The sequence below is a fragment of the Quercus suber genome, unplaced genomic scaffold (genome assembly GCF_002906115.3).
Source record: "Quercus suber isolate HL8 unplaced genomic scaffold, Cork oak 2.0 scaffold_6, whole genome shotgun sequence".
Classification (NCBI taxonomy): Eukaryota; Viridiplantae; Streptophyta; class Magnoliopsida; order Fagales; family Fagaceae; genus Quercus; species Quercus suber.
Window position 1 is genome coordinate 2,104,613 of NW_027069472.1, and position 14,004 is coordinate 2,118,616.

Below are 14,004 nucleotides of genomic sequence, written 5' to 3' on the forward strand. Positions count from 1 at the left end.
TGGTTGTGTTGGTATAAAACAGTATAAAATGTATCGAGAATATGTTTACACATAGCACACTTTGTTATTTCCTCCATTTTCTTGTGTAATGACAAGTATATTAAAGTCCGATCTTACATCATTTAAGTCTAAATCACATGATACTAAATTTTGTATGGTTAATTATAAGGACACAACACATAAAATTCTCATAAAAATTTTCACAACTATGACTCAATGGCGGCTTCAGAAATTGTTTTCAGGGTAATTATTAAGAAATTTAAATTATACAAAATTTAATAAGAAAAAAACTTCATATATATATATATATATAAACACGCAAATATGAAATACATAAAGTCTTATAATTTTCTTTTACAATTTTTTTTATTATTATTATTAATTTTGAAATCGTTGCATGATAGTCTAATTATCAAAATGCTGCAAGCTATATATCTTTCAAATTTTTTTATTAAATAAAAATTTTCTTCGACTTTTTCTTTTTATTTGTAAGGACCTAATATATTATTAAAGGAACCAAAGTTTGAGGATATAGTTTGGATACAAACTTAACTGTAGCCTAAGGCTACAACTCTAACAAAAAATATTAACATGATTACATATTTTGAAAATCTAACTATTAAATTGCATGTTCTTTATGTTTTTAAAACACATGTCAAATTTCATATCAATCGGATATTATTTACTATTCAATTTATAAACTTATTTTTTATATATAATTTTAGGCTATAAAAACTTGAAATTTAAAATTTTTATTAATAACATATCTATTGATCTTTGATTTTCTTAAAATTTTGCAAGTGTGGAGAATATAAGAAGAAAATGTAATACAACAGTAGATTTGTCAAAATTCACATTTAATTAAAAAAAATAAAGTGGAGTTGTAGCCTTAGTCTACAACCAAGTTTGTTGTCAAACTTTGTCCAAAGTATAATTATGTTGGATTTAAAAAAATTTAGAGTGGTCACAATTTTTTTAAAGAATAAAAAAAAATCATAAATTTTTTAAAATTTATATATAGTTGTAGGGACACAATTTTCAAACTAAGTCCAAAATGTATAGGATCTTGGCCCAGTGAGCCCAATACAATAAATTTGTAGAGAGTGGGTCAAAGAGCTAAACTTTAATGCATGGATAACAGTTAATATGGTTTTGGAGGATGAGCAAGCAAGAATTGAACACAGTTTGTGTGAGCAAGTTTGTCCTCGGCACAATCCAAGGAGCTCTGCTCCAGTATATATTAGATGACAATGGTTACAGGAGTTGTTAAGATTGCTATCTTGCTTTCTCTCCTCCTTTTTCTTTTCTTTGTTCTTTGGGATCTCTACCCTTATTTATACTACATCTCTTCCTTCATCTTTACCCTACACGTGGACAGTTGATGGTTTATGCTGATACCTGTCCTATCAGCCCCCTCTAGAAGTCTTCTGGGGTGGTTGTAAGGCTGCAAAAATATTGTTCAGAGGTCACTTCCTCATTAATGCAGCCAGAGAGTGAGCTACAGAGCATTTAATGTGGCGGTAACAGCTTTTTCTTAGATATTTTTGGGTTCCCATATTTCTTGTACGTTTATGGTGCACGTCCCTATTACTAGAGCTTCTTGAAAGGTCACTTTGATCATTAAGATCTACACCTAATCTGTATTTAGTTTATTCGAGGAGATATTCCTTCTCGGACTTGGATTACTCACGATCTCGGCCAAAGCCCCATGCTCTCAGCCAAAGCCCAAGACCCAATTGTATGACTTAGGTCAGGCCCATGACCCCACAATAGCCCCTCAAAACTCCGGTTTTTTTCCTCTCATCCGAGGAGAAAAGTGGGGTTTTGAATTATTAAGAGTTAATTCTACTTAATCCTTTGATTTACACCTGTGGGAGTGCCGTTTTACCCGCCCCATATTTGTATTGTAAATTGCTCCTTTCAGAGCTACCAATCTAAGGAGTTGGTTATGATCTTAGGTCTGTCTTGACACTTTAGTGAGAAACAAATAGATAGCATGGAATGTTAACTTTCCCACATGATCTGGTCTGAGGACTGAGGCATGATTGAGTTTCAGTTTAAACACTTTAGAAAGTTGTCATGGAGTGTTAACTTCCCACATCATTTGGTTCGAGGACCGAGGAATGATTGAGTTTTAGTTTAAACACTTTAGAAAGTTGTCATTGAGTGTTAATTTTCCCAAAGCAGGAGGTCCAAGGGACCGGTCTAACTAAGGTTCTATTTAACCACTTCTAAAGATGCCAGTGTGTGTTAATTTCCCTAGAGCAGGAGGTCCAAAGGACCCGTCATAGCTAAGGTTCTGTTTAACCACTTCTAAAGATGTCAGTGTGTGTTAATTACCCTAGAGCAGGAGGTCCGAAGGACCCATCATAGCTAAGGTTCTATTTAACCACTTTTAAAGATGCTAGTGTGTGTTAATTTCCCTAGAGCAGGAGGTCTGAGAGACCCATCATAGCTAAGGTTCTGTTTAACCACTTCTAAAGATGCCAGTGTGTGTTAATTTCCCAAGAGCAGGAGGTCCGAGGGACCCGTCATTGCTAAGGTTCTGTTTAATCACTTATAAAGATGTCACTGTATACCTTCCAGAACTAACCCCGCTGCGAAGCCCCTTGGATTTGTTGCACCATCAACATATACCTTCTAGAATAATATACCTTCCAGAATAAAGGTTCTTGCAGGGAGATTGTGCCAACCGGTTTTCCATCCATACTTTGCGTTGTTGCCACTTCCTTTAATGAAGGTTTAGTGAACTCAGCCGCCAGATTTGCGAGGACCTAGCCCTTGACAGAGGTACGAGGCATGTACTTAATGTAAAATGCTCCTAGAACTGTGCCCCATATAGCAATTATTCCTATTTAATCAGCATTTCGAAGTATAGACCTGAGCGGAAGCTGAGTTAGGACCACAACTGTGTACTCTTGGAAAAAATAGGGAAGCTTTCATGTAACATGCACCACCGCTAAAATGACTTTCTCTAATGGTAGATGACGAACTTTGGCCTCATGTAGTAACTTGCTCACATAGTAAACTGGCCACCATAATGGCTTTCCCCAGGGACTCTTGCTAATGGGAGCTTGATCCTACCATAACTAATCGTTGCACTCACTATCACACAAGCTCTTCCTATAGACGGCACCAATTGTAGGGACACAATTTTCAGAACAAGCACAAAATGTATGAGATCTTGGCCCAGTGAGCCAAATATAATAAATTTGTAGAGAGTGGGTTAAAGAGCTAGGTTTTAGTACATGGATAAAAGTTAATATGGTTTTGGAGGATGAGCAAACAAGAAATGAACCCGGTTTGTGCGAGAAAGTTTGACCTCAGCACAATCCGAGGAGCTCTATTCTAGTATATATTAGATGACAATGGTTACAGGGGTTGCTGAGATTGCTATCTTGCTTTCTCTCCTCCTTTTTCTTTTCTTTGTTCTTTGGGGTCTCTACCCTTATTTATACTACATCTCTTCCTTCATCTTTACCCTATACGTGGATAGTTGATGATTTATGCTGATACTTGTCCTATCAGCCCCCTCTAGAAGTCTTCTGGGGTGGTTGTAAGGCTGCAAAGGTACTGTTCAAATGTCACTTCCTCATTAATGCGGTTAGAGAGTGAGCTACAAAGCATTTAATGCGGTGGTAGTAGCTTTCCCTTAGATATTTTTGGGTTTCCATATTTCTTGTATGTTTATGGCACATGTCTCTATCACTAGAGCTTCCTGGAAGGTCACTTTGATCATTAAAATCTACACCTAATCTGCATTTAGTTTATCTAAGGAGATATTCCTTCTCAGACTCGAACTACTCACGATCTCGGCCAAAGCCCCACGCTCTTGGCCAAAGCCCAAGACCCAATTGTATGACTTAGGCCCATGACCCCACAATAGTAATTTTTTTTTCCAGGTCAAGGAGGTCCTGTGACCATCTTGAACCCAATGTGAAGTGACCCTTGAACTATGTTGCCTTTAAACACCGTAATTTGTTATTAAAAATGGTGTACAACTGTCTGTGTTCCTTTTTTTTTTTTTTTTTTTTTAAATGAATAAGAATAAATATATGGGAACAAGGAATGGTCTAGTCCATCTCAATCTTCGGGAGAAAAAACGCAAGAATGAAGATGAGGTTCACTTTTTTTTTTTTTTTTTTTTTTGTGTGAAATAGGTACAAAATTTTAAATAAAATTTTGTCAAATTCTCCCCATGAGTTGCTTAGTTAGTTTGAAGTTCAATTCACTTGCTATTTACTAATCATTTGCTTTTAGGGATTAAAGGGTCGATTTATGGAGCAAAATAGGGTTCCTTAGGAGATAGTTGTACCCCATATTATGAGGGAATTGGTCCAAATCTAGATAGCTGTCATGAAGTTTGCTATGAAAAAAAAAATTAAAAAGGTCTGGTCTATAGGCACGGATCTTAGTTCAATATGAAGTGGGACTCTGTTTTGTCTATAGGCACCGACCTTGGTTCAAGAAGGCATTCATGTCCTTAGTTTGATAAGTTCTTTTATTCTTATTATTGTTTCTTTTGGTAAAAGTGGATTTTTAAACTTTAAAACAGTCCTTCAAGCTCCGTAATAAGTGGATTGAGATTCAGTGCAATTGCAATTCTCTCACAAAAATTTTTACCACACCCATTATTTAACTATCTTTGATTTTATTTTATTCAATAGTTAAGCTTGAAAGTTGTTTTTTTCAACTCTCAATCTTAACCATTCAATGCTATTGCATCAGGTGCAAATGTGCAATACCTAACCTTATCTCAATCCGTAATAAGCATGTCATTAACTTAGTTTGAAAAAATAACCTCAAATTGAGACTACGTAAATTCTAGGCTTGAAATCGCATGAATGTTGTTGGATTTTCAACTCATAAAATAGCGTGTTATTAGTCCTCTTATTCCATAATTTCCTTTACATAAAATGAAAAGTTAACGAATGCCCTAAAGTCATTAATTTAGAAAATATTATTAGAAACTTTTAATGGGAAATGAAAATAGTAACTAACTTTTTTAACTACTTTTTATATTTTCCATGAAAGTAGTATTAAAACAATAATTGAGTAAGTATGATGACTCAAGCTTTGGTCATCTTCTTCAAAATGCAAGAGGTCTTTAGCTTGCAAGATATGCAAAGAACTTAAGTTATGATTTTGTATGGATTTAAGATGAACTTGAATTTTTGAGTGATAGCTTGAGAAAAAATAGAGAGTTATGTAATTGATAGTTATCCATTTAATAAAATCTCAATTTTTACCCCCAAAAAAATGAATGGTATTAATTTTTTTTTTTTAAATAGTTCATTAACAAATGTTTTAAGGACATATATTAACCAAACCCTTAAATAAATGAGGGGCACTAACTTTTTATATAACGGTTTTGTTTGTATTAGCATGTTTAAAATTTTTAGTTTTCTATTTCATTTTGATATGTCTCAAAATAAAAACCTCTTTGAAAAGTTAATAAATGAAATTCCTAACATATCATTTATTTTATTTAAAAAGTTAATACCCATCTTTCATTTCATTAGAATTGATAGAATTGAACTTAAAGATGATAGTTTTGAAATTTTCTATTTCATTAGAATTGAACTTAAAGATGATAGTTTTGAAAATTTCTATATTTTTATTTAAAAGACAATACATTAAATACTATTTCCTTAAGAAAATTTAATTTTCTAAAAAGCCTCCTTACTTTTTCATTTTAAGATTATGCCATAATTGCTCCCTATTTTCAGTGAGCACGGTTCATACCCCAGAACCTTTAGGGGAATGAACATTTATTGTTTTATCATTTTTCTAATGGTGTATTTGTCCAAATTCATCTTTAATAAAAAGATATGAGTAATACTATAGATACAAATTATTTTACAACATTTTTATAAACTGCTTATGTGACAAATTCTTATTAGTTCTAATATGAGAACATCACTAACATCACATTTTTACTTGCAATAACTATTTGGAAAATACTAAAACTACATCGGTAGTTTGTAAAAATATTATAAAATAATTTATATCTATAACATTATTCAAGATATATTGAGTAAGATTGTAATCTTAAATTACAACAAATTTTGTAACTAAATTTTTATCATTTTTTGGCAGCATAGAACTTGTACCAAAAATAAAAGGTTGAATTTATAGACAAATTTATCAAAAGTAAATCAATTGATTGACACCTGACACCATACACCTCTAAGTTAAAAATATGTTCAAGACCCTCACCTCCAACTATCTTCTTATCCAAAAAAAAGAAAAAAAGAAAAAGAAAAGAAGCTAAATAGTTCAATTGATCGACACATTTTGAAAAGCATGTTCAAATCCCTACTTCGGCGCTTCCAACTATCCAATTATAAAAATTAAAAAAATAAATAAAAATGTTGACACCCACTTTATAATTCAAAACCATAATCATTATGTAATTGTAAGGTACTAAGCTACTTACATACTACAACAAAAACTACTGGAGGTGGGAGAAATACGTGTTTGAATGTTAGAGCATCCATAGTAGCTGTGGCATAATTTATGTCATTTTGCCATACCAAAGATATACTTTATTATTTTACCACATCATTTTACAACATCCCATTTATCAGATGTTTTATCATTCAAATCTGAAACCCCACCACCACCACCACCACCACCACCACCTCAATCACAAACCCCGACAAACCCACCACCTCCATACCCTCACCCACGCCCACTTCCAAACCCAAAACCTTCTTAGTCCAAATCAACCTAGACTCTAAATCCACCATCTTCGTCATCGTCATCTCTGTCAGCCTAGACTCCGACCTCGTCATCACCGACATCGACACCGACATTACTCCCAACCACAAAAACTTCAACGACCAACACAATAGACCCATACCCACCCATCAAACCACAGCCCAAAAAAAAAAAAAAAAAAAAACCATTGCTAGAGAGAGATGGGCGTGGAAGTGATCGTTAGCGTGGGCGTGGGTGTGGGCGTGGAAGAGCAGTGAGGGTTGGGGTTTGAGAAGAGAGGATTGGGGTTTAAGGATGAGACTGACGGAAAGATGAGAGAGAAAGAGGAATAAAAAAATAAAAGCATATGCCACATATGTTCATACGGTGGCAAATTTGTGAGGACACTGTAACATGTTGCAAATTTTATAAGATTTGAAACATTTGATAAAAAGGAGCTTTTGGTGTTTGGTGCGCCAAATATTTGACATTTGGCACATTTGAGAGAGTTGCTACAGATGCTCATGTCAAAAGTAAAAAATAAAAATAAAAAATAAAAAAGCAAGTTCAAATCCCCGCTCCCAACTATCCAATTATAAAAATAAAAATGTTGACACCCACTTTATAATTCAAAACTATATATCATTATGTAATTGTAAGGTACTAAGGTACTTACATAATACAACAAAAACTACTGGCGGTGGGAGAAATACGTGTTTGAATGATATAAAAATACATGTCAAAAGTGTTATGGGTACTACCAAAAAAAAAAATATATATATATATATATATCCATAATTCTGTTTCAAACAACAGGGCAAAAACTTCAGCTACATGTTTATGTCACATTCATTCAAAAAGAACAAAATTAAGGGCTATCTCACATGCAAACAGCGCATTTGCCTTCTACCGAGACATTCCAGCTAAATTTGGCCCAATTTAACAGCTTTGAGCCACTCTTCTTTGACCCATACAACTCTCCATCTCTCTGCAACTCCTCCACACACCTCAAGCAGCCTTTGCTGATACTGTTATCCCTATAAAATTAAATCGACCATTAAAACATATAAATATACATAACTATGAAGATTGAAAATGAAATTTAAAATTTTAGTTTTATGGCGCATGTTAGCAAGAACCATAATAGTTTAGCTAACGTGCGCCTTGAAATATATATTAAAAAAAAAAAAAAAAAAAAACCCTTACCTTTTGTTGTGGGATTTTCTTTGTGGTCTCAGTTTCAGCCTTTCATCTAATCTCTCCCTAGCCTCTTTAGCTACTCCTCCCAATTCCACATCTATATACACGCGGTGTTCCTGCTTTGATCAAATTTAAACAAAATTATTAAAACTAAAAACAAAAAACATATTTATATGTGGAATAGAATAATAGAGAAAAAGAGATTGAGATTTGAGAAGGGTATGTATGTATGTATGTATGTATGTAAGTAAGTACCATTAAGAAAAGTGGTATGATGGTTTCATTGTTGGTAGGGTATAAAGAAAGACAGCGCGCTTGTTCCTCCATTGGCAGCCAAATTTACTGATTCGGGCCCTGCAACGCTCTGATGGAGCCGTCTCCTTTCGGGCACATTCAACACCAGGTAGCATTCCAGCATTGAATTACAAAAAAACAAACAACCCGAGCTCCCTAAACAAGAAATTTTTTTTTTTTTTTTTTTTGCTTGCAAATATTTGTGTGTGAAAAGAGAAATATACCCAGATGTAAAAGGATAAAAACTCGGGAAGTGAAAGAAAGTGTTGTGTAATTGTATTCAACGCCTGTGTCCGAGAAAAGAAGAAAGCTAAATAGACAGCCTTTAAAAAAGGAAGGAGATAAGAAGGAAGCAAGGAAAGTTCAGCGAAGTTGTCAAAAACTGTGGGCTAACCAAAACATAATTAAAGATAATACAATATAAAAATAGGTAGGCAAAAAGATGGTGGTTTTACTTTTACGACCTCCAACGTCAATGCTCCTTAAAGAAACTTCCGTGAAACTCAAAACTGTGAGCCAGCCAGTAGCGTGACTGACCAAACCCTCCAACTTTTTTCCTTTTTCTTTTGTTTTTTTTGGCCTAAGGTTGGCAAAGAAAGGCTAAAGACTCGAGTCGAGACCAGAGAATCGTGACTCGTGATATTATATTGAGCTATATTAATAATAGAAAAATTCTAAGATCATGAAAAATTGCATAATTTGTGTCATTATTTTTCACATGACATATTGTAAATGGTGAAGAAAGAGTGCTGGGTCAATATGTGAGTGACAATCAGTAAATCACAGTCTGACACAAAAAATAGTTGTGACAAAAATTGTGACAATTTATTTTGTACTAGAACTACTCATATTAATATATGGGAAGATTCTAATTCACATACTCTTTGCGTGCATATATCGGATGAAATCGTGGCTTCTTGATTTCAATTCAATTTTTTATGTGTGTAAGAGTGTGTATATTAGTGACTATGTAATAGGTGCTACTTTTAAAGCATTCACATTAGTATGTTTATTAGTAGAAAAATGGTTAGAATTTACATAATTTTGTCTAAAAATGACTCATATTGACTATTTAAATTTGGCACTATTTATTTTTACTTAGTTGTTTATTCTTTCTTTAGGTATCTCAATAATAAATTAAATAAGTGAATGGTGGTTGCCGTGTATAAAGAAAGAGAAACAATTTTAAAAATTAAGAAAAATTGATATTTTGATGAAATATAGTATAAAGTAGATAATCTAATATGGAATGTTTTAAAAAGTGAGCATGTTAAAAAAAAAAGTAGGTTTTTATGCTAAAATAGACAAAAATTGTTGTATGAGCTGATGCGAATACTCTTAAATTTTAATATAAAAAAAAAAATTAACGGATGATCTAAGTACATTTATTTAAGACATATTTAAAAAAAATATATTTATGAAAAAAGAAAAAAATTTACAGCTTTTTACATTTTTTATGAAAGAGACATCAAATTTTTTTTTTTTTTAAAATTGTTCATTTATAAAATAATCATTTAAAGCCATTTCAGTCAAATTGTTCATTTAAAATAATCATTTTGCAAAATAATCATTTCAGTCAAAAATGTATTATTGAGTGTTTGGTTGTAATTAAATATTTAAAGCCACGGTGCAGTGATAAGGGTTTTGATTGGGGGATAGATCTTAGGTTCAAACCTTTTAGTGCGACGATGTGATCTTTGTTTAATTTTTAGATTTATTATTGCCCTGTAGGGCCTGTACTGCTTGAAATCAATGGTTTTTTAGGTGGAGCAAAAGTCAGATCATGGCTATTAGTTTCTTAATGAGTAAGCAACTATGGTCACACCCAAAGAGGACCACCACAACTAATTGCGCCACTCACAATTTTTTTTTTTAATTCAAAAAAAAAAAAAACCTGAAGTATTGTTTGTTTTTGAATTAATTGAAATACGAATAAATTGGCTACAATTTCTACTAAAAATAATTATTTTAGTTTCATGTTTTAAAATTCTAATTATTAGATTGTATTTTCTTGACACTCTTAATAATTTTAACAATTTTCCTGCTATGGTATTCATTTTTCTGTTTGGGTCTTCGGGCCTTTGATTTTTCTTCACATATATTCGGCCCACCCACTTTAGGCTTGCTCCAAGGTAGTTATTGTGGATTCTAGCCAGAAAATGAGGCTTGAACAAGAACAAAGAAGCCCAAACATTGCACAAAATCAAGAAATTGGTTGGAAGCCACCCTAACTTAGTTTGTGCTTGGGATTAAAGTTTAAAGTTAGCTTATTTTACTATTTTGTTTATTTTTATTACTATTCAGTTTATTTTTACTATTATTTATTGGTCACATTTTATTTTTTGATATTATTCATAGGTTCTACTGTACTATTTTAGTTAGCTTTTACTTTTATTTATAGTATTTTTAGCAAAAAGTTATCAGTTTTAGCTAAATAAACTGTTTCAAACAAACTTTAATATTAATCAAGCAAAAAGTTTGCGTTTAGTATTAATCAAGCTTATATGTAAAGTTATAAACTTAAACTTACAACCTATTTTGGCTTAAATCTCTCAACACATATCCAATACTATATAAACAAACAAATATATATATATATTAAGCCAAATCTAGATATCTATATTTATATCTATATAATAATAATAATTAATATCTGAAACATTTGACTTTTTGTTGATCATTCCTTATTGTGTCAGGTGGCTACCTAAATTACTGACACGTATACAATTAAAAACACAAACAATGTTTGACTTTTTGTTGACCGCTCCTCATTGCGTCACGTGGCTACATAAATTTCTGACACGTATACAATTAAAAACACAAACAATGGTATCTTTTCAGTAAACGTTCACCTTTAAGGAAAAAAAATTCCTATTCTTACAAACTAGAGACACAACTCTTACGGCTGTAGTGTTATAAAACTGCCTATGTCTTTTCTCTTTCAATTTACATATAAATTAAAATTTTTTTTTTTCCTTTTAAGTTTTTACACCGCATTTACTTTTAAAAACGATAAACAATCATATCTTTTTGTTTTGCCTATTAAGATTCACTATCTACTAAACGTTTGGCATAAGGTATATATTAAAAAAAAAAAAAAAAAAAAATCTATTTCAGAGAAAGAGATAGTAGAGTTATAAACGAACATATATCAACAGAGATTAGAAACCATCTATGACCGTGAGACACAGAGATACAAATCTAACAAGATGCAGACAGAATTGGAGAGAGAGATATGAGGGAGAGGCCTCTTCACTATTGTCAGACCGTTCTTCCCTCATCTCCCAGTTCCACAAAGTCGTCGGTAAGTTTTATTTGCTTGAAAACTAGAGGATAGTGCTAGGCACGACCATGGGTGCAATCTTTTTCAATCTCCGGCCCAGCCCCAATATAAGACCATTCTTTCTCCGTAATTTTCAACTAATCTCTTATGGCTTGTTTGGAAGTTTAGAGAGAGAGGAGAGTAGAGGGGAGTAGAGGGGAGGGGAGTAGTGGGGAGGAGAGTAGAGGAAAATGATTCCCCTCCACCTTGTTTGGATGTTTTTAAAATTAATAAGGGGGAAGGGAGTAATTAGCCCTTCCCCTTGTGTAATTTTGTTAATATAATAAGGGTAAATTAGGTAATTTACTTGGTTAATAGTTTATGTACTCTACTCTCCCTCCAAATCTCTCCAATTTGGGGGAATTAAAAATGGGAGGCTAGAGGGAGTTGAAACCCCTCCAAACCCCTTCCCCTCATTCCTTAAAAAACTTCCAAACAAGGTAATTAGATTACTTTCCCTCCCTCTACTCTACTCCCCCTCCTTTTTTAAACATCCAAACAGGCCATTATTCTATTGTCTACAATTAGGTTTGCTGTCAATTTAGGAATTTTGTTGAAATCAGGGAAACAACCTAGATGATCAAATTCTACTTGAATTGTTATTAGGATTTTTCGGTTTTGGTTTTTTTTTTTTTTTTTTTTATAGTCACATATATTGAGAAAGATATATTCAAGACTATTGAGTGTGAATAAATCATGCAGCGGTTTCAAAATATAAAAAATCGCCAAGGGCAATTGAGTAAAATAAGCTAGATGTGAAAAAATAAATTTAAGTTTACATTTTATGTTAGATTCTGTATAACAATTACGTAATCATACAGTTGTTTACTTATTTTGTTATTAATACCGATTAATTTTTTTAGATTAATTTTTTACTTCCAATCTTGTCTTTTAATCTTGCCCCCCCTGACCTAAATTCCTGGCTCCGCCACTGCAAGAAGGGAAAAGATTTTTCAAATCCACAATGATTACAAGGTTGCCCACGACTCATTCCCCAACAGGTATTTCCCCCAAAAAAGAAAATTGTTGGTATTAGTCTCTGTCATGTTTTAGAGTTGGTCACGATAAAGACCTATAAGCCATTACTTTTAGTTGTAGAGAAATTATGAATCTTTCAACTATCGAACTATTTGACTAAGGCAAATAGCATTAGACCTGATAATGGATTTTTCTTTGCATGTTTCCCTCATTAGGCACATCTCTTAGGCTTGTTTAGTTGCCCATGATACAAAACCATTCATATTTTTTGCATAATACTGCATTCACAAATTGTCGCTATAGTGAATAGAAGGACTTATTTGTGTTTGAATTTTGTTTTGAGAAAATTGGGGCATGTTTGATTTCAAAAATGGCTTAAGAGTGAGGTTATGATAGCTATTGTCCTGCCCTATATGCATATAAGCATGTAAGGCTGTGTGTGTATTTTTCCCATCGGGAAAAATTAATATCATTAAATGTCTTTTTTGTATTTGGAGGTTATTGTTTTACATTGTAGGTTTGGAGAATTGACAGGTTTTTTTACTTGAATTCTGTTGTGATGCAGAATGTACATTTTTTTATGTGTCACAATTTGCATTCTTTGGCAAAGATGTTGTTGAGTTGGGGGGTCATTCTTCGTCGTTTGGAGTTTTTAAAATGGTTAGTGATGTTTTTAGTTTAATTTTAGGATTTTCCCTCTTACCTATTTTCTTTATTTGGTCCTTTGGTTTACTAATCTATTTAAATTTTGTTATTTTAATTTAAGGTTTTCTAAACCAGGTTTGATCTTATCAAAATAAAAAAGTTTCTGAGCAAAGTATGCTTCTTTAGTTTTAGATATTAATTTTTGCATGTCAATGAATTTTAATTAGTGTTTTATTTGTATTTAGCTACTATAGTTTCTTTTTTCTTTTTCTTTTTAGGTTTCTTTGTTGCATGTTATATAATTTATTTGAAGTTTGATATTAGAATTCATGTTTGTTTCATAAAATTTTAACTTTATATTAGAATTTATTTATTTATTTCTGGAGCTTAATTGATTTCATTTTGCATATAATTCTAAACATAAAAGCCAGTTAGGACTAGATGTAGTTTATAATTGAACATAAGGTAGGATTCAGAAATCGGGCATGATGCTATGATAAGTACCTTCCATGGAACAAGTCACTATGTTAGTTGGAAATACTATAGTATGGCCCATATTTTTTTTGGTTTCAAGAAGTCACAAATCACATAAACCCAAAATCATTTGGATTCCATTTTTTATTTTTTTTGGCAAAATCTTTTTGTTGTGAACAATATACTCCTGTGAAACTGAAGGCCCAGTTGTTTCCAATTGATGATGCCATTAGAAAAATGGTGAGATTAAAAAAAAATATATATTAGTTGTTTGATAAGTGAGATTTAATTAAGCATAAACATCACATGAAGCTTCTTCGTTTTTTTTTTTTTTTTTTTTTTTTTTTTTTTTTTTTTTTTTATTTTTTTTTTTTTTTTTTTTTTTTTTA

General features: G+C 32.3%; 1 long non-coding RNA gene across 1 annotated transcript; it reads right to left on the reverse strand.

Annotated features, from left to right (window-relative positions):
- Positions 1-7,464: 7,464 nt before the first annotated feature.
- Positions 7,465-8,019, reverse strand: LOC111988925 (uncharacterized). The gene is made up of 2 exons (XR_010628897.1): positions 7,909-8,019; positions 7,465-7,739 (listed from the first exon to the last, which is right to left on the reverse strand). It is a non-coding gene; the product is annotated as an uncharacterized LOC111988925 (long non-coding RNA).
- Between the last annotated feature and the right edge of the window lie 5,985 nt (positions 8,020-14,004).